The 26,509-nt window shown below is 35.9% G+C and overlaps 1 non-coding gene across 1 annotated transcript; it reads left to right on the top strand.

The window, feature by feature from the left end:
• The first annotated feature begins 11,027 nt into the window (after window positions 1-11,027).
• TRNAH-GUG (transfer RNA histidin (anticodon GUG)) lies at window positions 11,028-11,099 on the top strand. The gene has a single exon. It is a non-coding gene; the product is annotated as a tRNA-His (tRNA).
• Window positions 11,100-26,509: the final 15,410 nt, after the last annotated feature.

Here is a 26,509-nt window from a genome sequence, read left to right as displayed (position 1 = left end):
TCAAATCATCATGATTAAATAAATTTCATAGTCTATTTAGACATCCTTTGTCTTTACTTAATTGTTCTTTTTCTCTTCCAGAGTCTCATCTTGTTTCATTCTGTTGTCATGTCTCTATAAATTCTTTCAGATTGTAATAGTTTTGCACTTTCCTTTTTTTGATGATCTTGGCTTTTTTTTTTTTTAATATAGGTTAGGTATTTTGTTGACCTTCCCTTTATTACAATTTACCTGATGTTTTACTGGTGTCGTGGGTCTTGGGTAGGAAGATCACAAAGCTACAGTGCTATTTTTATCACATTGTATCAATTATACATACCTTGAGCATTATTTAGGACTTGATATTGATTTTTTATTACTGGCTGAGATAGTCTTGTTTGTTCTCTCCTTTGCAAAGTTACTACCCTTCCATTCCTCCTTTCTATACATATGCACAGTCCACATTTATGGAGCAGGGAGTTATGTACCTCCTGAGGGCAGAGTAGCTACATAATTTGAACAGAGGTTCTATGCACTTTTTCTTTACTTTTAATGTTTGTCTTAATGTTTCTCTACTAAGATAGTGCTATTTCTGAATACTTGGTTCACACATTTCAGAAAAGCTTGTCTGTCCATATCTTCCTTCCATGTTTAACATAATGGAGAGAATGGACCTAAATTTCTCTGTGCTTTAATTATGGAATTAACTCCAGTGTCCAGTATACTGGCTTAAGGAAGATAGCACAATAATTTTAATTAATATTTATTGATTGCTCATTGTGTGAAAAGAATTGTTAGAAGTGGTTTGCACCTATTATCTAATTGATATTAAGTCCATTTTATTCCAGGGATTATTACTAACCTACCTATTGAGGCTCAGAGAATTCAGTAATTTCTCCAAGTTTTCACAGTGTTAAGTAGTGGATCCAGGAATTAAGTCCAGTCTTATTCAAATGAGATTTAGTGACAGTTATGAGAGTGGTATTGGTATTGATATTCAGATGTTAAACTAAGGCCAAAACACATTTATGCAGTGAAAGAACACATATTGTTTGAAAATTTCAGCTGTGAAGAATGTTGGTTTCAATTTTTATGTAAGGATTACTGCATGGTCTAATACAATCATCCAAAAACCCACTCAATTTCAAATGATAATCCACCCACATAGCATTAGTCATCTGAGGATATTTCTAGATTTGGATTTGGAAAATTGCAAAATATTTTGTGTGAGTCATGCTATCTTAAAAAGAAAAAAAAAGTTTTGTCCTCTTAGTATGCCCTCCAAGAAGATTTTCAACAATTCATAATTGAGCATGATAGAAAGTAGAGAAGCTTTTTGAAAATTCTGTTGATGGAATGTGAACAGAATTTCATACTCAATTAAAAGCTTTCCATTTGTAATCTGTTGGAGTATACAGTGTTTCCTATTTTCACTCGTTGACTGTACTAGGATATAAACTGCACAACACAATTCACAAGTAACTGAGAAATTTTACAGTGATATCATAGCAGGCACTGCAGCCTGGAAGCACTTTTGCATATATGATATTTAACAGCCATAAAGTTTTTACTCTGAATTAAATGTACTTATAACTGGTGGTTAAAGAATTAACAAGACACCAGTCATCTGCACAAATTTCCAAACAGAGTGGCATTGATTAGAAATGCCTTTGCTCTAGAGACAGCAAATAGAATGACTTATAAGAGTCTGCTTCAATGGAAACAGTAATGATACATCTGATAGGTATTGTCAATAGATAATGAATTAAGGACTACTCTGCCATCATTTCATTTTTTATAAGAATAGTGCCCTTTGGCTAAATTTCATGTTAACAATGGTTCTCATTTATTTCACTCTTGCCATTTTCATTACTCCAAAATAGAACTTAAATACACTCATTGGACTGCCTGCTTTGACATGCATATTTTAAGCCTGCAAATTCTGGAGAGATTTAAATGGCTTTAAATAACTTGTTTTCAGCTACAATATGATCACATTGTGATATTGTTTTTGAAAGGATCAGTGTTAGATTACAGGTCACTGGTGAAATTAAAAGTCAAGATATCTAACCTGTATCTTTTCAATTGAATTGACAGATAGGGATCTCACCAAAAGCTCAGAGGCATTATTAAGTACGGGAACTAATATTTCTCGAATATGAATGTGGGAAAAAAGTTACCAGTACCTCTAATGCTTAACACAATCCTGGGGAAATAAAAAGTAGGCTAGCTGTGTGCCTTAGTGATGCTGATATTTAGTGATGAATGTTGAGACTGACTTCTTGCAATGGACCTCATGTTGCTTTTCTTTGCTGTTTAAACTATAATTTGAAACAGATTTAGCTTCAGTTTGGTTTCACAGATACATATGTCAGGCATTTTATCCTTTTGATGGATGTGGGTTTCTGATTAAGATTCCATAGCTGTCAAATTTCACTTTTAAAATCTGATCTCAAACTACCAAATGTATAGAGTTGAGACCTTGATTGTCAAATATTAATGAATCAATTTGATATCTTTACTGCAAGTCAAACAAACCAAAATCTGATTCACCTAACTATTTAAAAAGCAGACACTGATTAACTAGCTATAGCATATCTAATCAATAAAAATACCACATGGCCACGAAGAGTGCTGAAATAGAAGAATACAGAATCACAAGAAAAATGGTTATAATGTATTTTAGGTAAAAATGGAGTACAACCTTAATTTCAAAAATAAATAGTTTAATATGTGAATATATAGACAAATAGGCAGGTAAGTAAATAGTGGAGCAAGGAAAGAAGAGAAAGAGATAAAAGAGTTGAAGGAAATAATATTCTTTGTGCTTTTTGTATTTTTTCAAAAATAAAAATAAAGTGTAAGTGTGTATTGAGAACAAAACTATTCTCTCATTACTAAAATGATGATTAGGAGTTTTAATAATCAGTTCATGTCTAATCCCTTTATTCTGAAAGAACTTAAATTTCAGAGGGTAATGATTTATACCAAGAATTATGGTGTCAGAGAAAATACAGAAACCAGAAGCCAGAGCTCTCATCTCCTTGTTAGTGTTGACCTAACTAGACCTTGGACTTCCCAGGTGGCGCTAGTGGTAAGGAACCCTCCTGCCAATGCAGGAGACATAAAAGAAGCGGGTTGGATTGCTTGGTCAGGAAGATCCCCTGGAGGAGGGCATGGCAGCCCACTCAAGAGAGTCAGATATGACTGACATGACTTACTATGCAGGCAACTAGATGCAAGTAGACCCCAATGCCTCTCTTTCCCCTGACTCTTGGTTACTTATCTGAAGTTCTTTATTAGGCATCTTGGGTGTGGATCTTTCATTGAAAAGCAGGCTTAAAATGATCTTATAAGAGAGTAAACTAACTTTCCAAATTCTCTGACAGTTTGGGCAACAGTGGAGAAATGATATGGGACCATCATTAAAGGTGGGCTGGATATGTATATGTGCAAAATAATACATGGGCTAGAAATGTATATGTGCAAAATAATACATGGGCTAGAAATGTATATGTGCTAAATAATTTATGCACCTCACAATCAGGAATTATAAGAATAAATTCTATAATGGTATATTTTGTGTGGCATTCTAAGCAATGGGGCATTTTAAAAGTTTGGCTGATTCACAAGTAGTTAAGCCCATCATAGTTGAATATAATGTGGTATACGGAAATTGTTATTCATTATTAATTATGGTGAAGAAATTAGTGAAGAAGTGTGCAGGAATTTTAAAAAATACTCCATTTCCTCCTTTGTTGTTGCTGTTCATGAAATGAAAGAATTCAAACACTTTTGGGGATTATTTTTGCATATGATGTGAGATGTGGAACCAAGTTTACCTTTTTGCACAATGGCTATTTAGTTGTCCCAGTACATTGTATTAACAAGTTTATTTTTATCTAATGATTTGAGGAGGCACTTTTGTCATATGCTGTTCTACTATATATTTAAGTTCAATTCTATACCTTCCATTCTATAGGTCTACTTGTCTAGTCATAAGCTAGTGATACTCTATTTCAAATATAGAGACTTTGTAATATATTTTAATGTCTGGTCAAGCTAGTCTTTCCTCATATTTCTTCTTTTACATTGTATTCCTGGGTGCTCTTACATGTTTTTTCTTCTATCTGAACTTTAGTGTAATATTATCTAGCTCTGTAATTTGTTGGTATTTTGATTAGATTTGCATTGAATTTATAAAACAACTTATGGAGAACTTACATCTTTATAATGTCAAGTCATTTTATGCAAGAACAGGGTGTGTCTTTCCATTCAAGTCTTCTTTAATATCTTTTAGGAGTGTTAAAATTTTCCTCATGCATTTATATATTTTTAATTATGCATAGGAACCAGGAATGTTAGGTCCATGAATCATGGCAAACTGGAAGTGGTCAAACAGGAGATGGCAAGAGTGAACATCAACATTTTAGGAATCAGCGAACTAAAATGGACTGCAGTGGGTGAATTTAACTCAGATGACCATTATATCTACTACTGTGGGCAGGAATCCCTTAGAAGAAATGGAGTAGCCATCATAGACAACAAAAGAGTCCAAAATGCAGTACTTGGATGCAATCTCAAAAATGACAGAATGATCTCTGTTCATCTCCAAGGCAAACCATTCAATATCACAGTAATCCAAGTCTATGCCCCAACCAGTAATGCTGAAGAAGCTGAAGCTGAATGTATCTATGAAGACCTACGGCCTTCTAGGACTAACACCCAAAAAAGACATCCTTTTCATTTTAGGGGACTGGAAAGCAAAAGTAGGAAGTCAAGAAATAACTGGAGAAACAGGCAAATTTGGCCTTGAAGTATGGAATGAAGCAGGGCAAAGGCTAACAGAATTTTGCCAAGAGAGCACACTGGCCATAGCAAACACCCTCTTCCAACAACACAAGAGAAGACTCTACACATGGACATCACCAGATGGTCAACACCAAAATCAGATTGATTATATTCTTTGCAGCCAAAGATGGAAAAACTGTATATAGTCAGCAAAAACAAGACTGGGAGCTGACTGTGGCTCAGATCATGAACTCCTTATTGCCAAATTCAGATGAAATTTAAGAAAAGTAGGGAAAACCACTAGACCAATCAGGTATGACCTAAATCAAATCCCTTATATAGTGGGATTAGACAGTGGAAGTGACAAATACATTCAAGGCATTAGATCTGATAGACAGAGTGCCTGAAGTGCTATGAAAGTAGGTTCATGACATTGTACAGGAGACAGGGATCAAGACCATCCCCAAGAAAAAGAAATGCAAAAAGGCAAAATGGTTGTCTAAGGAGGCCTTACAAATAGCTATGAAAAGAAGAGAAGTGAAAGGCAAATGACAAAAACAAAAAGATATACCTATTTGAATGCAAAGTTCCAAAGAATAGCAAGGAGAGAAAAGAAAACCTTTCTCAGTGATTCATGTAAAGAAAAAGAGGAAAACAATAGAATGGGGAAGACTAGAGATCTCATCAACAAAATTAGAGATACCATGGGACCATTTCATGCAAAGATGGGCACAATAAAGGACAGAAATGGTATGGACCTGACAGAAGCAGAAGATATTAAGAAGAGATAGCAAGAATACACAGAACTATACAAAAAAGATCTTCATGACTCAGATAATCACGATGGTGTGATCACTCATCTAGAGTCAGAAATTCCGAAATAAGAAATAAAGAGGGCCTTAGGAAGCATCACTACAAACAAAGCTAGTGGAGCTATTGTTCAACTAGATAGAAATCCAGTTGAGCTATTTCAAATCCTGAAAGATGACGCTGTGAAAGTGCTACACTCAATATGCTAACAAACTTGGAAAACTCAGCAGTGGCCAGGGGACTGGAAAAGGTCAGTCTCCATTCCAATCCCAAAGAAGGGCAATGTCAAAAATGTTCAAACTACCATACAATTGCACTCATCTCATATGCTAACAAAGTAATACTCAAAACTGTCCAAGCCATGCTTTAACAGTATGTGAACTGTGAACTTAAAAAAGACAGAGGAAGCAGAGATCAAATTGCCAATATCTGCTGGATCCTCTAAAAAGCAAGAGAGTTCCAGAAAAACATCTACTTCTGCTTTGTTGACTATGCCAAAACCTTTGACTGTGTAGATCACAACAAACTGTGGAAAATTCTTCAAGAGATGGGAATGCCAGACTACCTGACCTGCCTCTTGAGAAATCTGTATGCAGGTCAAGAAGCAACAGTTAGGACTGATCATTGAACAACAGACTGGTTCCAAATTGGGAAAGGAGTATGTCAAGGCTGTATATTTTCACCCTGTTTATTTAACTTATATGCAGAGTACATCATGAGAAATGCTGGACTGGATGAAGCACAAGCCGGAATCAAGATTGCTGGGAGAATATCAATGCAGATGACGCCACCCCTATGGCAGAAAGTGAAGAAGAACTAAAGAGCCTCTTGATGAAAGTGAAAGAGGAGAGTGAAAAAGATGGGTTAAAACTCAACATTCGGAAAACTAAGATCATGGCATCTTGTCCCATCACTTCATGGCAAATAGATGGGGAAACAGTGGAAACAGTGGCAGACTATTTCTTTTGGGTTCCAAAATCACTGCAGATGGTGACCGCAGCCTTGAAATTAAAAGGTACTTGCTCCTTGGAAGAAACGTTATGACTAACCTAGACAGCATATTAAAAAGCAGAGATTTTGCCAACAAAGGTCCATCTAGTCAAAGCTATGGTTTTTCCAACAGTCATGTATGGATGTGAGAGTTGGACTGTAAAGAAAGATGAGCACCGAAGAATTGATGCTTTTGAACTGTGGTGTTGGAGAAGACTCTTGAAAGTCCTTGGACAGCAAGGAGATCCAATCAGTCCATCATAAAGGAAGGGAGTTCTGAATATTCATTAGAAGGACTGATGCTGAAGCTGACTCTTACACTTTGGCCAACTGATGTGAAGAACTGACTCCTGGGAAAGACACTGATGCTGGGAAAGATTGAAGGCAGGAAGAGAAGGGGACGACAGAGGATGAGATGGTTGGATGTCATCATCGACTCAGTGGACATGAGTTTGAGTAAATTCAGGGAGTGGTGATGGACAGGGAGACCTGGCGTCCTGTAGCCCATGGGGTCACAAAGAGTTAGACATGACTGAGCCACTGACTGAATTGAACTGAATTAAATTTATTTCTCAATATCTAGTATTTCTTTTTGCTTTTGTAAATGGGGTTTCTCTGCTCTTTGTTCTCTGTTCATTGTTAGAAAAGCCTATTGATTTTTAAATGTCAATTCTGCACCCACAGAATTAATTGAAATATTCGATTTTTTGAGTGAGCTTTATTATTGACCCTGCATGGTTTTCCACATATAGTATTTTAGCAGCAACAAATGAAATCAGTTATATGTCTTCTTTACCCATGTTTTATGTTTCTTATTAATTTCTCTCATCTAAGTTAGCCAACACTGTAGAAAATGTGAAATAGTAGTAAAAATAATGAGTATCCTTATCTTGTTCCTAATCTTACTGGAAATGCCTCTTGTATTTCCCCATCAAATACAGACTAACTTTAAAACTGTGCTTTCCTATGCTCACTCACTCAGTTGTGTCTGACTCTTTGTGACCCCATGGACTGTAGCCCACCAGGCCCCTCTGTCCATGGAATTTTCCAGGCGAGAACACTGGAGTCAGCTGCCATCGCTTCTCCAGGGGATCTTCCCAACCCAGGGACTGAACCCGTGTCTCCTGCTCGGGCAGGCAGATTCTTTACTACTGTGCCACATGGGAAGCTCTTAGCCATGAAACTAAAGTAAATATATTTTAGTAGGATAAGAAAGAATACCTTAATTCATAATTTCTTTGAGTGCTTTTGTCATAAATTCGTAATGCTTTCTGTCAAAGGCTTTCTTATTGTGTATGAAGATAATATAATTCTCCCTTAAATTGTTAATATGGAATATAGTACAAATTATTGTCTTAATATGTAATCAGTCTTGCATTCCTGAAGTAAACTTTTTGTTCACAGAGTATTATTTTTAATATGGTATTGGATTTATGTTATTAGTGATTAAGATTTTTTCATACTAATATTTATAAGAATCATTGACCTGTAATTTTCTTTTTTGTGGTATGTATCTGATTTAAGTATCACTGTTATAGCTGCTTCATAAGGAATTAAGATATATTTTTCTTCTTTTTTAATGCTCTGAAATAATCATAGAGCATTAGGACTATCTGGATTTTATAAATGCTTAGAAAAATAACCTTGTGAAAATAACTGAGCCTAGTTCTATTTTGCGGGATATTTCCTAAGAGTTTCTTATATTTATTCTATGAAAGTGGCCTATTTAAGCTTTCTAACTTTAATGGGATGAATTCTGGTAATCTGTATTCCTCTGGGAAATAATTCACTAGCCTAGAATTTCAAGTTTATTTCTGTCGAGATAGTAGTTTCTTCTGGTTTAAAATTTTTCCTTGGTTTCAGTAATAATTTATTTTTGTAATTTCTAATGTTATATATCTTTACTTTTTTCTTTTTTATGATCAAATTGTGAATGTAAAAATGTACTTAATTTAATTAGCTGAAACAAGTTTAAAAGCTAATACTTGGTTTATTAGAAAACTCTCAAGTAACAATTTGAGATTTGGAACAAGGTGGTATGTAAATTAACTTTAAAATTGCACATCTTATGATATCTAAATACAGAATAGTAGAATAGTATGAATTAACCATGTACCTCAAGTGGTAGTTCCAGCTTCAGTTCAGTTCAGTCGCTCAATCGTGTCTGAGTATTTGTGACCCCATAGACTGCAGCATATCAGGCTTCCCTGTCCATCATCAAAGCCCAGAGCATGCTCAAACACAAGTCCATCGAGTCGGTGATGCCATCCAGCCATCATATCCTCTGTCATCCCCTTCTCCTCCTGCCTTCAATATTTCCCAGAATCAGGGTCTTTTCAAACGAGTCTGTTCTTTGCATCACGTGGCCAAAGTGTTGGAGTTTCAGCTTCAGCATCAGTCTTTCCAATGAATATTCAGGACTGATTTCCTTTAGGGAGGATTGGTTGGATCTCCTTGCAGTCCAAGGGACTCTCAAGAGTCTTCTCCAACACCACAGTTCAAAAGCATCAATTCTTTGGTTCTCAGCTTTCTTTGCAGTCCAACACTCACATCCATATATGACTATTGGAAAAGCCATAGCTTTGACTAGACAGACCTTTGTTGACAAAGTAGTCACTGCTTTTTAATAGGCTGTCTAGTTTCAACATAGCTTTTCTTCCAAGGAGTAAGCATCTTTTAATTTCATGGCTGCAGTCACCATCTGCAGTGATTTTGTGGCCCAAGAAAATAAGGTCTGTCACTGTTTCCATTGTTTCCCAATCTATTTGCCAAGAAGTGATGGGACCAGATGCCATGATCTTCATTTTCTGAATGTTGAATTTTAAGCCAGCTTTTCACTCTCCACTTTCACTTTCATCAAGAGGCTCTTCAGTTCCTCTTTACTTTCTACCATAATGTTGGTGTCATCTGCATATCTGTGGCTATTGATATTTCTCCTGACAATCTTGATTCCAGCTTGTGCTTCATCCGGCCCAGCATTTCGCATGATGTACTTTGCATGTAAGTTAAATAAGCAGGCTGACAATACACAGCCTTGACGTACTCCTTTCCCAACTTGGAACCAGTCTGTCGTCCCATGTCCATTTCTAACTGTGGTTTCTTGACCTGTACACAGATTTCTCAGGAGGCAGATAAGGTGGTCTGGTATTCCCATCTCTTGAAGAATTTTCCACAGTTTATTGTGATCTACACAGTCTAAGTCTATTTGGCATAATCAATAAAGCAGAAGTAGATATTTTTCTGGAACTCTCTTCCTTTTTCTATGATCCAAAAAATATTGACAATTTTCTCTCTGGTTCCTCTGCTTTTAGGAAATCCAGCTTGAACATGTGAAAGTTCACGATTCATATACTGTTGAAGCCTGATTTGGACAACTTTGAGCATTAATTTGCTAGCGTGTAAGATGAGTGCAATTGTGCAGTAGTTTGAATATTCTTTCACATTGCCCTTCTTTGGGATTGGAATGAAGACTGACCTTTTCCAGTCCTATGGCCACTGCTGAGTTTTCCAAATTTGCTGATATATTGAGTGCAGCACTTTCACAACATCATCTTTTAGGATTTGAAATAGCTCAACTGGAATTCCATCACCTCCACTAGCTTTGTTTGTAGTGATGCTTCCTAAGTCCCACTTGACTTCACATTCCAGGATTTCTGGCCCTAGATGAGTGATCACACCATTGTGATTATCTGGGTCATGAAGATTTTTTTGTGCAGTTTTGTGTATTCTTGCCACCTTTTCTTAATATCTTCTCTTTCTGTTAGGTCCATCCCATTTCTGTCCTTTTTTGTGCCCATCTTTGGATGAAAAGTTCCTTTGATATATCTAATTTTCTTGAAGAGATCTCTAGTGTTTCCCATTCTACTGTTTCCCTCTATTTCTTTGCATTGATCACTTTGCTTTCTTATCTCTCTGTGCTATTGCTTGGAACTCTGCATTCAAATGGGTCTATCTTTTCTTTTCTCCTGTGCATTTAGCTTCTCTTCTTTTCTCAGCTATTTGCTCCAGCTTCAGACCACGGATTTGATACTGGATTTTATGTAAATAGCAGTCAAATCACATTGCAGACTATAGAGAATGCTTGTTATTTTTCTCGAGGCTTAGTATCTGTACCCTCTACTGTATGTTTGAAAAAGTCATTATTTTAAGAGACTCAGTAGAAGAAGGCAGAAAATATTTCTTTAAAAGTTGAAAACAGCACTCACCAAACTGTTCATCCTTTCCTGTATTAGGGCATGGACAACCAACCAGATGCTTCCAAATAAGTCTTTAAATTGGCAGGTAATGATGCAAAAATAAAAAAAAAAAATTGAGGCCAGTTGAGAATCTATTGCCTATGTAGACAGTGGCAGCATAAATACATGACTGTCAGGGGTAAGAGACCAAGTGGCTCAGTCATGGTGTCCAGAGGCAGTAGCCACAGCTTTTAGGTCTTTGTAGGCACTGCTCCAGGGGCTTCCCTGGTGGCTCAGATGGTAAAGCGTCTGTCTGTGATGCAGGAGACCCAGGTTCGATCCCTGGGTTGGGAAGATCCCCTGGAGAAGGAAATGGCAACCCACTCCAGTACTCTTGCCTGGAAAATCCCATAGACGGAGGAGCCTGGTAGGCTACAGTCCATGGGGTCGCAAAGAGTCGGACACGACTGAGCAACTTCACTTTCACTTAGGCACTGCTCCAGATGATAACCAAGATGTTATTGAATTAGTTTTATGAAAAGTTTTTATTATGATCTTTCCAACTGCCTATTTCTGTATTGTTTCTGTTTATTTTTGGGTCTAATCCTCTGGATTTCCTGAGAGAACTCTAATCAATTCAATATACATTCAATAGATTCTTTTTAATAAGTTCTGCCAGAGTCAGTTTCTGTGACTCATAACTGAGGACTCTCACTGATATAACTCTCTTGCCACACTTAATGGATGTGTAGTATATTTGCTTCTGAGCTTTTCCTTCCCTCCCTTAGCTAGATAAGAAGTATTTGTTTGGCTTTTCATACCCTATTCCTTTCTTTTAATGTTATAAGTTGAGCTCTCTTCTAATCATCCTTGTGTCTCTTCATTAGTGGAGAGTCCAAACTCAGCTCCTGATACAGCCTGGTGGTTTAAAATCAGCTAAAGACACAAATTTAAAAGCTAGATCTACTACTCAGTTGACTGAGTTTTAGTAAATCAATGAATCTTTCTTTCCATTGTGAATCTGTAAATCGGGGACAACATTACCAATTTTGTGAAATTGTTATAAAAATTAAAGAAGGTAATGTTAGCAAAGACTCTAGCATAGCACTCACACATAGGAAGCATTCCATGCAGTTCATGGTAATCATTATCAGTAATTATATAGCCTCAATATAGTCTCGGATCTACAAGTATCATTCGTATTCACTGCATGTGAGATTCCAGTCTCTGTAGTCAAATTTCAGCTTGACTTTTATATTCCTCTTGCTTCTATTTTCTCAAAATTATGCCTCTTTTCTTAGTTCTTGCTTTTAAAATGAAATTCACCCAGGCCTTAACATCTAGTGATTAAAAATATGAGCAAACAAGAATCTTTAAAAACCACCAGAGTATGTTAGGATAGTACTAAGTCAAATTCTAAGAGTTTTATGTTTAAATAAACAAATAACATTTTACTCTAGCTCATTTAAGTAGGATTTTATGTTGTTACTGAGATGGAGTCTATAAGCTACTAATAAGAGGAAAGAAGTCACTGTGAAAAAAAGCCAACTGCACCATACTGCAAGCACCCCATGAATCTGCAGATCCTGTGGGACACCAAGAGGTGAACCCAGCCAGATACAGCCGTGGGCAGATTTCTGCAGTGTTGTATCCTAGGGCATTAGTATCATTAGAGTTTTAAGAAAAAAGAGGGCTTTGTAATCAATTGCATGTCAGATTCCCTGATTATCAGGATTGCTTCTGGGGCTTTAACCATATATAGTAGCATATTAGATATCTGAAAAATCACAAAGAAATCCTTTATTTCTTCCAATCTACCAATATGTAATTTTTAAAAATTAGTTTAATTAGTTTTTATAGAACACTTTGTGATGATCCAGTGTATGCAGTTAATATAATTCAATAATGACAAGTGAAACTGCATAGGTAGGTCTGACTAATTGTGAAAACTCATAAACATAGTCTAAATATTTGAATATTTATTCTTCAGGTACCAGAGAGCTTTTAAAGACTTTTGAGGTAGAATGATAAGAAATTGGTGAGTTAGAAAAATTAACTGACAATTATAGGTAGACTTCATTAAAAAAAGGAAACAGAGATGGAGGCAAGGGCATTCATTAATAAGCTATTGTGATATTTGAATTTTTAGAAAATAATTAAGAATTAGTTTAAAGGCATTGAACATATAATAGAAGCACCTAATAGAGAATAATCCATAGGACATAGTGGCTAGTGGATATGGATGTGAAAGAGAAAAAGATTTTGAGAGAAAGTAATTACAACTGGCAAGAGGGTTCATGCCTGAAAGAGTGGACAGTATATTGCACCAAGTAATTCTCAAAAAGATCAAATCAAGAGGGCTTTTGAAAAACATTAAAAATATTTTAGGAGCCTAAAATGTAGAGGATACTTCCGATGTTTTCACTTAAGTTGTTTGGAGTCATACATGTCAAGAGTTGAATCATGTTCCAGCTGTCTATGTTGTATTTTCTAAACTTGTAAAGATAACTAAAAGATAGTAAACACTCTCTTTGATGTGAATTGTGCCATCTTTCACCTACTTGTTTTGTAGAAGCTAGTTTTACTGAATATATGTCACATTTATTGATGATTTACATGAAAGAGAGATTCAACACCATGATAATCAATAATTCTTGATATTTGAGTGCTTTTTGGTAGAAGGTGCCATAAGTATACAATGTAAAGAAATCAGGGATCTTCCAAGGGCAAAGGTTTGTGAATGGTGGGCAAAAATAAGCTAGTACAAGACAATTTTTCTCATCCTTATTGAAATATTCATATTCACTCCCTGTCTTATACTTTGGGGTATTATGATGCTTGTAAGGAATTTTGCAAGGGCTGAGGGAACATTAAAATTTTCATTTTTAAAACAACCAGCAAAATAGAGAGTGTAGCAAAAAAAGAAACAGACTCACAGATATAGAGAGCAAACTAGTGTTTACTAGGGAAAAGACAATGGGCAAAAGAGAATGGGGTAGAATATTAAGAGGTACAAACTACTATGTATAAAATAAATAAAACACAAGGATATATTGTAAAACACAGGGAATATAGCCAATATTTTATAATATGCTTTATAACTATAAATGGAATATAAGCTTAAAATTGTGAATCACTGTGTGGTATACCTAAACCTTATATACTATTTTACAAGTATACATCAGTTTTAAAAGATTTTAAAATAATAATAAAGTAAAATAAGAAAAAATAAAACAGATTATTTTACATAAGTTTTTGAGTTGGATATTAATACCTCATACTGCTCTAGACTTAATTCTATCAGTTATCTTTTCTGAGAGTCTAAATCACAGTGTCCTATCTTCCTTTAAATAATGCCACAGTCAAAAGAACCACAGTTCTGAAACTGGTGTCCTACTACCAGATAGGGTAAGTTTGGAAGGGCTAAGTGAAATTACCCAATAAAATTTGGAAGATAAAGGAATGGGCTGATGAGAAAAAACAGAGGGAGGGAGAGAGAGGAATGTAGGGCTAAAAATATACATTTTGGAATCATCAGCATGGAGTAGAAACCATACCTTTACATGAAAAATAGAGAATTTCTCCAGAAAAGGAAATATAAGGAGAAGGAGATTGTAATGATTTAGAAAACCTCACAGAACACCCACAAAAGAGTAACAAAAACAAAAATTACCAGCAATGGAGACCAAGACAGATCATGTACAAGCGAAGAGAATTTGATGATAGGGAAGTATAGTAGATGGAATAATAGGTCCCCAGAGATGCCCATATCCTCATCCCTAAAACCTGTGAATATGTTAAGCTACATGGTAAAGGGGAATTAAGCTTGCAGATGGAGTTTTGCTAATCAGCTGATATTAAAATAGGGAGATTTTTCTGAATTATCCCAGCAGAAACAATTTAATCACAGACTCTTTTGTATATGGAATAAGGAGGCATCAAAGTCAGTATTAGAGTGATGCACCGTGAGAAAGTTATCTCTGGCTTTGAAGATGGAAAGGGGCCATAAGCAAAGGAGTGCACTTATCCTCTAGATGCAAGACAAGAAAACTGATTCTCCAGAATGCAACATAGCTCTTCTGACACTTTTGATTTTAGCTTAGTGAGACCCATTTCAGACATAAGTTCTCCAAAACTGTAATATAAAAAGTTTGTGTTGTTTTTAGCCTCTAAGTCTATCCCAATTTGTTACAGCAACAATAGGAAACTGATACAGATGGCTATCACATGAATGTGCAATTTCAGTAAAAAGTATAGGAACCTATTACAGAATCTTACAAATGAAGGATAGAAGCAGCAGGTGTAGCTCATATTTTCAACAAATTAGGCAGTGGAATAAGGAAGAGAAGTAGGATGACAATGTTTGAGAAACTGTTAACTGGAAAAATTCAAATGGATCCAATTAAAAACAAATTACATTGCTTGAGAAATATGTTCTATTATATTGAGTTCTTTTTCTGCAAGTAATCAGAACATTTCTTGAGAAGATCATATGAACATTATTGTCAAAGGAAACAAATGAAAATCTCCCAAACTAATGGAGGTAATAATTAAGATCTTGTAACTCACAGAAAGTGATTTCTTTCACCATAAAGATTTTTTAAAAAGTCATCTCTAAATTATATGGAACAACAAATACTGCCAAGTATGAATGTGATGAAAATAGACACTTAAGAAAAAATATCTGGCAACTTCATAAAAATGTCAATTTTACATATTAAAAGAAGAAATGTATTATGATGTTGACATGGTAAGTGCATCAATAGAGGAAACAAAATGAGTATGCTTAATCAAGACATATACAGAGCAAAATAGAAAACTGGAAAATTGTCAGTAATAAAAGTAAACCTGGCTTTTCACAAAGACTTTAATGAGACAGTTTAGGAATATTTAAGAGTAAAAGTTAACTAATCCTTTTAAATGCTACTGTGGACAATATTGAATTATGTAAGAGATTTTTATGCCAAACTGATTTCATTGTAAAATACAAAACTTTATGAAGAAAATTTACTTTGATTTGACTAAAAATACATTTAAGGATAATAATGCAGTTTTAAAATGGATCTGTCTTAATCTAGATAAACAAACTAAACTGTCAAATGTTTACATCATATTCCATATTTTAAAAAAATGATCTAGGAATTCTAGTGATGGAGAGGTAAGAAAACGTTACTTGCAAAAAGCATTCGAAAACCAAAAGTTTGGTAAACAGCTTATTAAACTCTGTTTTACAATTTCTCAAGCACTTGAACAAATATTGCACATACCACAAAAATCCCAAGTCTATAAATCAAATCTATCTACAGATATATTTAATTCTAAAAGAGAAGTGAAAAATGAATAATTTTGACTTCTTTCTAAATCTCCAGTTTTTTGTAGACCTTTTGGATTATAATGGATTATTAACTCCACTGTTTTACTCCTTAGCACTATATTACTACCCCAATTCTCTGATTATTAACATTTAAAGATTTCCTAAGAAAGTCTTATGTGGGCTGCTGGTTCAGATCTTTGGAACTGAAGCTCCTGTTTATTTCACATTCTCAATCATTCATTTGCCAGGTTACTCCCTACATGCTCTATCTCCTTTGGCCTTTTTTCTCTTAAATAATTATCAGAGCTCCTGTAGCTGCATGTTGTTGTGCAGTCACTAAGTTGCGTATGACTCTTTTTGACCCCATGGACTGCAGCACTCCAGGCTTCCCTGTCCTCCACTACTGCTTGGAGTTTCCTCGAACTCAGGTTCATTTTGTCAGTGATGCCATCCAACCATCTCATCATCTATCGACCCCCTTCTCCATCTTTCCCAGCGTCAGGGTCTTGTCCAGTTTGTTGCCTCTTGGCATCAGCGGGCCAAAGTATTGGAGCTTCAGCTTCAGTATCAGTCCTTCCAAAGAATATCCAGGGTTGACTTCTTTTAGTATTGACTGGTTTGATCTCCTTGCAGTCCAAGGGACTCTCAACAGTCTTGTCCAGCACCACAATTCGAAAGCATCAGTCCTTTGGTGTTCACCCTTCTTTATGGTCCAACTCTAACATCTGCACATGACTACTGAAAAACCATAGCTTTGACCAAACAGACCTTTGTAAGTAAAGTGATTAGTTTGGTACTAATACTACCAACAACTTGCTAAGCACTTAATATGGAATTAGCTTTTCATTTGTTTTCTTACTCTTCACAACAACTTTGAGTTTAGTGTCAATCTCTCCATTTTCCAGAAGAGAAACAAAACAGACTCCCTGGCTGATAAATGAGAGTCATGGTTTGAACCCAGGTTTGCTGGTCTCCAAAACTTTCATCTTGATGCTATTGTTTTATTATCAATTTTCCTGTCCTCTCTTCTGTCCATCATGAAAGCCATCTAACTCATTCTTTAGCTAGATTTCCATGAGTTAACCTTAAGTATACAGGAGAAGAAGAGGACATTACCTAAGATAAAAGAATTCAAGGACTAGAAACCTAAGGATAACTTCTGAAAGTGATCATCAAACCCAAACCCAACATCAGAACTCACCCAAGCCCCAGGGTATTTCCTCCACTCTAGAACCCAACAGCAGGCTTTAAAGACAGTCATGATTTTCCTTCAAAGCACTTGCTTCCACCACTTCCTCTTTCCCAGCTACCTTTCATGAAGCTCATCCTTTCCGTGAGGAATGCATCCTCATACCTGTGAGTGATGTTTTGCCTCCCTTTTAACTATGTGCCCTCAATCAATAATCCTTCCTCTTCCTCTTCTCTTGCCACTAATCTCTCCAGAGGCCTGGAAATATGATTCCTCTGAATAATGGAAACATTTTCTGTTCAGTGCTATTGCTCCCAATGCTCTCTTTTTCTCCTAGGAGTGTGTTTCATGTCACCCATTCTATCTCAACCCATGGAATTGTTTTTTTCTTTTTTTTTTTGGAACTTGTTTTTTGTACTGTATTAAAAATATATTTTTCTAAATTACACAGGGCCCATGAGCTGTAGGATGCTCTTGTTATCTTTAGGCAACATGATCTTTCTTTTTTCTTTTAATGTGACAGTGTTGTCTTTATTTTTCTAACAAATGTTTTCTTCTCCCCCTCTTAAAATAAGAACTTATTCATGGATTTAATGAGGACCAGATGAATCCACGTAGAATTATCTAAGAAGCTATATTAAAATGTCAGTGCCTGATTTAAGAATTTTGGAGAGGACTTGTGTGTCATTGTTTTTAAAAACATCCAAGAGAATTGCAGTGTGCATCTGAGAATAAGGATCACTGTTGTAGGTAGCAGTTCTCAAGTTGGTTTTCTTAAATGGGGTAACCATATAAGTCCTGGCATAATTAATAAGAACGCTTCCTTCTCTCAATATCTTGACTTTGGATGATAAATCATATGGCTATCCTATTTATAATAATCATCTGAGTAGCCCATTAAAAATTCAGGTTATCTGGCCCCATGTCTACAGATTAAATTTCTGTAGGACTAACACGAGGTTTGAGAATCTGCACTAAAAACAATCACCATCGGCCTGAAGTGATTCTTTATTTAAAAAAAAAACAAAGCCCCCATTCATTTATTTGTTTATTTCTGGCTGTGTTGGGTCTCTGTGGCTGCGTGGGCTCTTCTCTAGCTACGGCAAGTGATGGTCACTCTAGTTGCAGTGCACGGGCTTCTGATTACGGTGGCGTCTCTTGTTGAGGAGCACGGGCTCTAGGCCATGAGCGCTTCAGCACTTGCGGTTCCTTGGCTCTAGAGTACCGGTTCAGTAGCTGTCGGTATGGGCTTGGTTGCTCTGAGGCATGCCAGCCTGGATCAGGGATCAAATCCATATCCCCCGGCAGATTAACAGGCAGATTCTTCACCACTGAGCCACCAGAAAAGCCCTGCTCTGAAGTGATTCTAATGGAGATCATCCACACACTGCATTTTTTTTTCCAATGTACTCTATTTTTAAAAAGAGTTTTAGTTTCACAGCAAAATTGAGAGGAAGATACAGAAACTTCCCATACACCTCTGCGCCAACACATGGAGCTTCTCTCAATATCAACATTCCTCACCAGGATGGTATAATTGTTACAACTGATGAAACGACACTGCCACATCATTTTCACCCAAATACATAGTTTATATTAGAGCTCATTGTTAGAGTCTTACATTTCATGAGTATGGACAAATTTAAGAGTTACATTCTATGAGTATGGACAGATGTATGAGTATGGATAAATGACATGTCTCAACTATTAGTATCTGTAGAAAAGTCTGAAATCCTGAAATGCTCTGTGCTCTGTCTATTCATCGCTCCCTCAACTGCTGGCAACTACTGATCAGTTAACTGTCTCCATAGTTTTGCTTTTTCCAGAATGTCATGCAACTGGAATCACACAGTGCATTGCCTTTTCAGATTGGATTCTTTCACCTAGTAGTATACATTTACAGTTCTTTCATGGCTTGATAGTTCTTTTTTTTTTAGTGCCAAATATGATCCCATTATCTGGATGTACCACAATTTATTTATCCATTAATCTGCTACAGGGCATCTTGGTCACATGTGTGTTTTACCAGTTATGAAGAAAGCTACTATAGAGTACAGTATGCAGGCATAAGTTTTCAACAACTTTGGGTATGTACCAAGGATTCCTGGATTGTATGCTAAAAATATGCTTAGTCTTATAAGAAACCATCATACTGTCTTCTAGAGTGATTGTAGCATTTTGCATTCCAACTAGCAATGAATGACAGTTCCTGTTGCTCCAAATTCATATTTGCATTTGATACTGTCAATATTTTGGATTTTCTCCATTCCAATCAGGGTGAAGTAGTATCTCATTGTTTTATTTTGCAATTCCCTAATAACATATGATTAGAAACATTTTTTTCTCCACATGCTTACTTGCCATCTATCTTTTTTCTACAGTCTGATATCTGTTCAGGTTTCTTGTCCATTTTTAGATTAGTTGGTCATTTTCTTATTTTTGAGTTTTTAGCGGGTTTTTTTGTGTGTATTTTGGATAAAAGTCTTTTATCAGATATGTATTTTGCAAATATTTTCTCCCAGTTTCTCACTTGTCTTCTCATTCTCTTGACTGCCTTTTGCACAACAGAAATTTCAATGTTAATGAAGTTCAGCTTATCAATTCTTTATTTCATGGATTGATTTGAAACTCATCAAAACCTAGTGATGCAGACTCTATAAGACCTGCTAACTTAAGCAGATTAAATGACTTTATCATCCCTGACGTTATATTGGCAGAGTAACAAAGACAGTATATGCATGCAGCTCAATTCCAGAAAAATAAACGACCCAATCAAAAAATGGGCCAAAGGGCTAAACAGATATTTCTCCAAAGAAGATATACAGATGGCTAACAAGCATATGAAAAGATGTTCAACATCACTCATTATCAGAGAAATGCAAATCAAAATCACAATGAGGTTCCATCTCACGCTGGTGAGAATGGCTGCTTTCAAAAAGTCTACAAACAATAAATGCTGACAGGGTGTGGAGAAAAGGGACCCTCTTAAACTGTTTGTGGGAATGCACACTAGTATAGCCACTATGGAGAACAGTGTGGAGATTCCTTATAAAACTGGAAATAGAACTGCCATATCCCACTGCTGGGCCTACACACCAAGGAAACCAGATTGAAAGAGACACGTATACCCCAGTGTTCATGGCAGCACTGTTTACAATAGCCAGGACATGGAAGCAACCTAGATGTCCATGGGCAGATGAATGGATAAGAAAGCTGTGGTACATATACACAATGGGATATTACTCAGCTATTAAAAAGAATGCATTTGAATCAGTTCTAATGAGGTGAGTGAAACTGGAGCCTATTATACAGAGCAAAGTAAGTCAGAAAGAAATACACCAATACAGTATACTAATGCATATATATGGAATTTAGAAAGATGGTAATGATAACCCTGTATTCGAGACAGCAGGAGAGACACAGATGTAAAGAACAGACTTTTGGATTCTGTGGAAGAAGGCGAGGTTGGGATGATTTGAGAGAACAGCATTGAAACATGTACATCACCATATGTGAAAAAGATCGCCAGTCCAGCTTCAATGCATGAGACAGGGCGCTCAGGGCCGGTGCACTGGGACAACCCTGAGTGATGGGATGGGGAGGGCGGCGGGAGGGGGGTTCAGGATGGGGGACACATGTACAACCATGGCTGATTCATGTCAGTGTATGGCAAAACCCACTACAATATTGTAAAGTAAATAGCCTCCAGTGAAAATAAATAATTTTAAAAAATAGTATATGTAAATCGGTCTTTTAATTGCATATCTGATATATTCTCTGCTCTTTCACGTAGTGGAGATTAAATAAAGATCCATTTTTTTCCCACTATGCATTTTTAAGGACCTGTGAGAATCACTGTGCTTTGGAATAAAAGAAAAATAGATGTTTACATCTTTTGAAATAGTTGGTAATTTCTTATTGCATGGCTTGGCAACTATTTCTGAAGCTTAAAAACATGCCAGAAAGCTCCATCTCTTCCATTTCTAATAGCAAAATCACCCAGCTGGCTTCTCAACTCCTTTGTAAGTTCTCTCTTATTTATCATATTCAAATCTGCAGTCTTGATGCTGTTTTCATGACCGTAATTCATGCTCAACAACCTGCTTCCATTCTCAACTCAGTGAGCTGGCAATCAATTTCTTAGTGCTATTTGGGAAAAAACAAAACCTAAAAATGAAGCTATTAATATATTACAAGTAAGAACTAAATCTGTTAGGTAGGGGGTGACATATCACATTAGAATGCATGCCCTGAGGCACTGTTAGGCACGAGAAAGGACTTGTGATGCATGATACTATTACTGACCTTTGAGTTACACAATTTATCAGAAAGAAAAAAAAAAACAAAACAGTTTCTTTGGTGTAGGTAAAAACCACCACTAAGCGATCCCTTTACCCTAGATTTCCATGAGAAGCAAATTGGTTATTGTAAAAGTTCACTAATTAGACTGTTTATTCCATCAAACAGAAATGGAATTACTGCAACCTGAACAACCTCCACTTAACATAAGTTCTTAGTTTAACATTATAGGAGAAGCCAGGGTAAAAAATAGACTGTTTTGAAAACCACTGGAAAGGTTGGCCTGCCTTCAATTAGAGTTTTCCACTACTGTGACTCCTTCATTTATCTCCATGTAACACATTCACACTCTTATAAAATTACATTATAATAAACATATTTATTTAATTATAATAAATATATTTATACAATTACATTAGAATAAACATATTTATACCACTGATAGAGCACTTCCATTTATTTATGCATGATAATTAGCTTTAAATTTGATTTATCTAATCTTTAAAATGCTTTATGATGTATATTATTAATCTCATTGTATTGCTACGGATATTGAGGTTCGGGTGAGTGAAATGGTTTGTCCAAGATTGCAGTTAGTAAATGGCAGAACTGGGACTCAAATCTAAGGTGGATCACCTTCAACACTCTTTGTATTGCAATGTAGTTTATTTTTTAACTGAAGTACAGTTGATGCACGATATTATATGCTGCTGCTGCTAAGTCACGTCAGTCGTGTCCGACTCCGTGCAACCCCACAGACGGCAGCCCACCAGGCTCCTCCATCCATGGGATTTTCCAGGCAAGAGTGCTAGAGTGGGGTGCCATTGCCTTCTCCCTATAATATGCTATGGATATACAATATAGTGATCCATAGTTTTTAATGGTTATGCAACATTTAGTTATTATAAATTATTGGCTATATTTCCACTGTTTTACAATATATCTTTGAAGCTTATTCTATACATAATTGCTTGTACCTCTTAATCCTGTACCCCTATAATGTCCCTCTCCTGTTTCTTCTCCCCAGGGGTAACCACTAGTTTGTTCTCCATATCTGTGAGTCTATTTCTTTATTGTTATATTCACTAGTTTGTTGCATTTTTCAGATTTCACATATAAGTGATACGTACAGTGTTTGTTTTTCTCGGACATATTTCACTTAGCGTAATACCTCCATGTCTACCCATGCTGTTGCAAATGGCAACATTTTCTTCTTTTTATGGCCAAGTAGTATTCCACCGTGTAAATATACCACTTCTTTAATCATACGTCTGCTGATGGGCACTTAGGTTGCTTCCTTATCTTGGAATTTTTAAGTAATGCTGCTATGAACATTGAGGGTGAGTGTATCTTTTCAAATTACTATTTTTGTTTCTTTTGAATATTTACCCAGGACTGAAATAATTGCTGGGTCGTATGGTATTTGGGGGGCTTTCGAGGTGGCACCAGTGGTAAAGACCCCACCTGCCAATGCAAGAGATTTAAGAGATGCCGGTTCAATCCTTGGGTTGGGAAGACTCCCCTAGAGGAGGACATGGCAACCCACTCCAGATTTCTTGCCTGGAGACTGCCATGGACAGAGGATCCTTGCAGGCTATAGCCCATAGTCTTGCAAAGAGTTGAACATGACCGAAGCAACTTAGCAGGCATGCATGCACATGGTACTTTTTACTTACTTTTTTTTTTTTTTTTTTTGAGAAATCTCCATACTGTTTTCCACAGTGGCTGTATTAATTTACATTCCTACAAATGTGGTACAGGGTTCCCTCTTCTCCACATCTTCCCCAACTTTTATTATTTGTATTCTTTTTGATGACAGCCATTCTGACAAGCGAGTAGTGATAGCTCATTGTGGTTTTGATTTGCATTTTCCTGATGATTAGTGATGTTGAGCATCTTTTCATGTGCCTGTTGGTCACCTTCATATTCTCTTTGAAAAAAAAAAGTCTATTTAGTTCTTCTGTCCATTTTTAAATGGGACTATTTGTTTCTTTTTTTATATATATTCAGTTGTGTGAGCTACTTTTGTATTTTGGATATTAACCACTTAACAGCTATAATTGTATGTATTTTAAATAAGGTGACAGCGCCTGCAGTTATACCTGACATCTAACTCTATACATAATGTATTTGAAATCAATTGAAAGTACTCCAATCTAATCACTGACATGGTGCCTCATGTCAGTGATTAAAGAGAGATGTTCTCTGAGGTTTGTAATTTTCATAGACTTTCTGACAACCACAAGCCAGGGTACAGTTGAGACATAATGTGTATGTACACAGTTCTATGAATTCTGACAGAGTTGTGTAGATACTATTAGCATCAAACAGATCATGTCCATCACCCCAAAAAGTTTTGTCATTATTTTTAAGATAAATTTTTAGTTTAGCATAGTTTTAGATTTACAGAAAAGCTATGAAAATGTATAGGGAGTTCTCATATAGCCCATACCATTTCTCCTATTGCTAACTGATTTTACATTAGTATGGAACAGTTGTCATTTTTTTCTATTCCAGTGACCCATCCAAGACACTGTTTTACTTTTAGTCATCATGTCCCCTAAGGCTTCTAGACTATGACAGTTTCTTAAATTTTTCTTTCCTTAGTTCTGAGGACCATAACAGTTCTGAGGACTACTGATCAGATGTTTTATTGACTGTTCCTTAACAGAAATTTGCCTGATGTTTTTCTCTTGATTAGATTGGAGTCATGGGTTTTTAGGGAAAACAATACAGAGAGAGGAAGTACAATTTTCACATCATGTCACTAGCATACTATCAACATAACTTTAACTCTGTTGACTTTCATTACCTAGCCAATATAGTATTTGCCAGACTTCTGTGCTCTGGAGCTATTTTTTCCTGTGCTTTCCATAGTGTATTCCTTAGAAGGAGGTCCTATGTGAAGCTTAAGGAGTAGAAGTTCTGTTCCACTTCTTTGGCAGGGCAGGGGAGTATCTATACAAATTATTTGAGATTCTTCTGTACAGAATAATTGTCTACTCCCCTCTGGTGATTCATTTAGTCAATCAATAATTTATATAAGTATATATTTAAACATATTTCTTTCACAGTTTAGGTTTTAATCTAATTTGTTGTTGTTTAGTCGCTGAGTCATGTCTGACTCTTTGCAACCCCCATGGACTGTAGCCTGCCAAGCTCCTCGGTCCGTGGGATTTCCCAAGCAAGAATACTGGTGTGGGTTGCCATTTCCTTCTCTGGGGGATTTTCCTGACCCAGGGATTGAACCCACATCCCCTGCATTGGCAGGCAGGTGCTTTACTACTGAGCCACCAGTTAAGCCCTTTAATCTAATACTATGTTTTGAATTCTGTTCCTCACCTGGCTCTAGCTATGGCTTTTAGGAGCTCTTTCTATTGACCCCTGTGACCTTTTGATATATATATCTCCATTGTTGATTTTGTTTGCTTGGTTTGGTTTAGGTTTTAGCACTATTTTGTTCTCTAGCACTACAAGATATTCTATGATAATATTATATATTCTCCATTCAAGCCCTAGAATCAACCATTCTTATGAGGAGTTCTGGATTCTTTTATTAGAGAAACCAAGATCTGAGTTGAGTGTGCTTATTTCTACTGGGGTGTTACTTCTAGGCTACTGCAGCCTACAGAGAAGCAAATATCTCTGTGTATACTAACCCAGGTATATATACCTATTTGTACATAATTCTATCTGTATCTATCTTATACTAAACATGAGTTCATACTGATGTCTTTAATTGTAATTCATTGCAACATGAATCATTATAACCTTCTCCCTTGCTTATCTAGAATCCCCCACACCAACAGAATGAATCCTAGCTCCCACTATCTGCCATCCATTTACTTAATTTACTTTACATATATAGCATCTTCTGAATCGTTAACCTGTACCTGATTGAAACCAACTTTACCAGCTAGAGTAGAATACCTATTTGAAATTCACTGGGCCTTTGCTTTTATAGCCTCCGTTCATCTACGAAGTTAATTAGGCACTGTGTGCTGATCTTTTACAAGAAAATATTTGAACTAGTATAAAAGAAGTTTTATTTAATGTATTAACATAATTATATCAGGAAAAGTTAAAAAATCTCCAAATTACTTATAATCATGGGTGTATAGTCATGAAATAGTTTTAGAAATACGGTGTTCTTTGACTATTCTAACATTATAGTAGCTATTTTCAAATTCATTTTTCTTAGCTTCTTTTATGTTTTTGGTTTTCTGGTTTCCTTTGAGTCCAGGCATCTTTAAAAGTAGACTTCTACAGACAAGAATTAGATAGTAAAGGGAAGTTTAAAATATTTCCTATAGGTTTTCTTTATTATTCATCTTCTCATGGACATAGAAGTGTATTACAATGTATTTTTAAACATTTTAACCTGGATTCCAAATATCAATGGGAAAATGGTCACAAAAATGTGACTTTAAAAATGCATCTTTAATAGAAATTAAATAACTGTTTACATTTTTAGTAATAAATTAGCTTAACTAATATTAGCAAATATTAAGCTAATATATTATTTTATCATCTGAAATACAAATTCCAGCAAATTCAGGTGTATCTTCTACCAGCAGAATCTTTCAAGATTATTACTCACTTGAACTTTAAACATACATATCAAAATATTCTTTCTGAATTTCTCTCTTGCAAGTCCAAGGAGGTATTTTTAACATAGTTTAGAAACAATGTAAATGAAAAAGAAACAAACAAAAAACAAAATGACTGCTATATTTTCTGCTATATATATATATATATATATATATATATATAAAAGTCAGGCTGGATGCCAGGATTGGACTCTAAGTCCTACAAAATCAATTATACACACATGCTGGAATGGTAGCTGAGATTAAGGCAAATAGATTGAGCAGGGCATCAAGGATAAGGCATCCAAAAAGAGCAAACCTTTCACTGAATATCGGATATAAAACATTTAGGAGCCTACACTGAGGAAATCTT

The sequence above is a fragment of the Odocoileus virginianus genome, chromosome 26 (assembly GCF_023699985.2).
Source record: "Odocoileus virginianus isolate 20LAN1187 ecotype Illinois chromosome 26, Ovbor_1.2, whole genome shotgun sequence".
NCBI lineage: Eukaryota > Metazoa > Chordata > Mammalia > Artiodactyla > Cervidae > Odocoileus > Odocoileus virginianus.
Note: the sequence above shows the minus strand (reverse complement) of the source record. Positions and strands in the feature narration are given on the sequence as shown.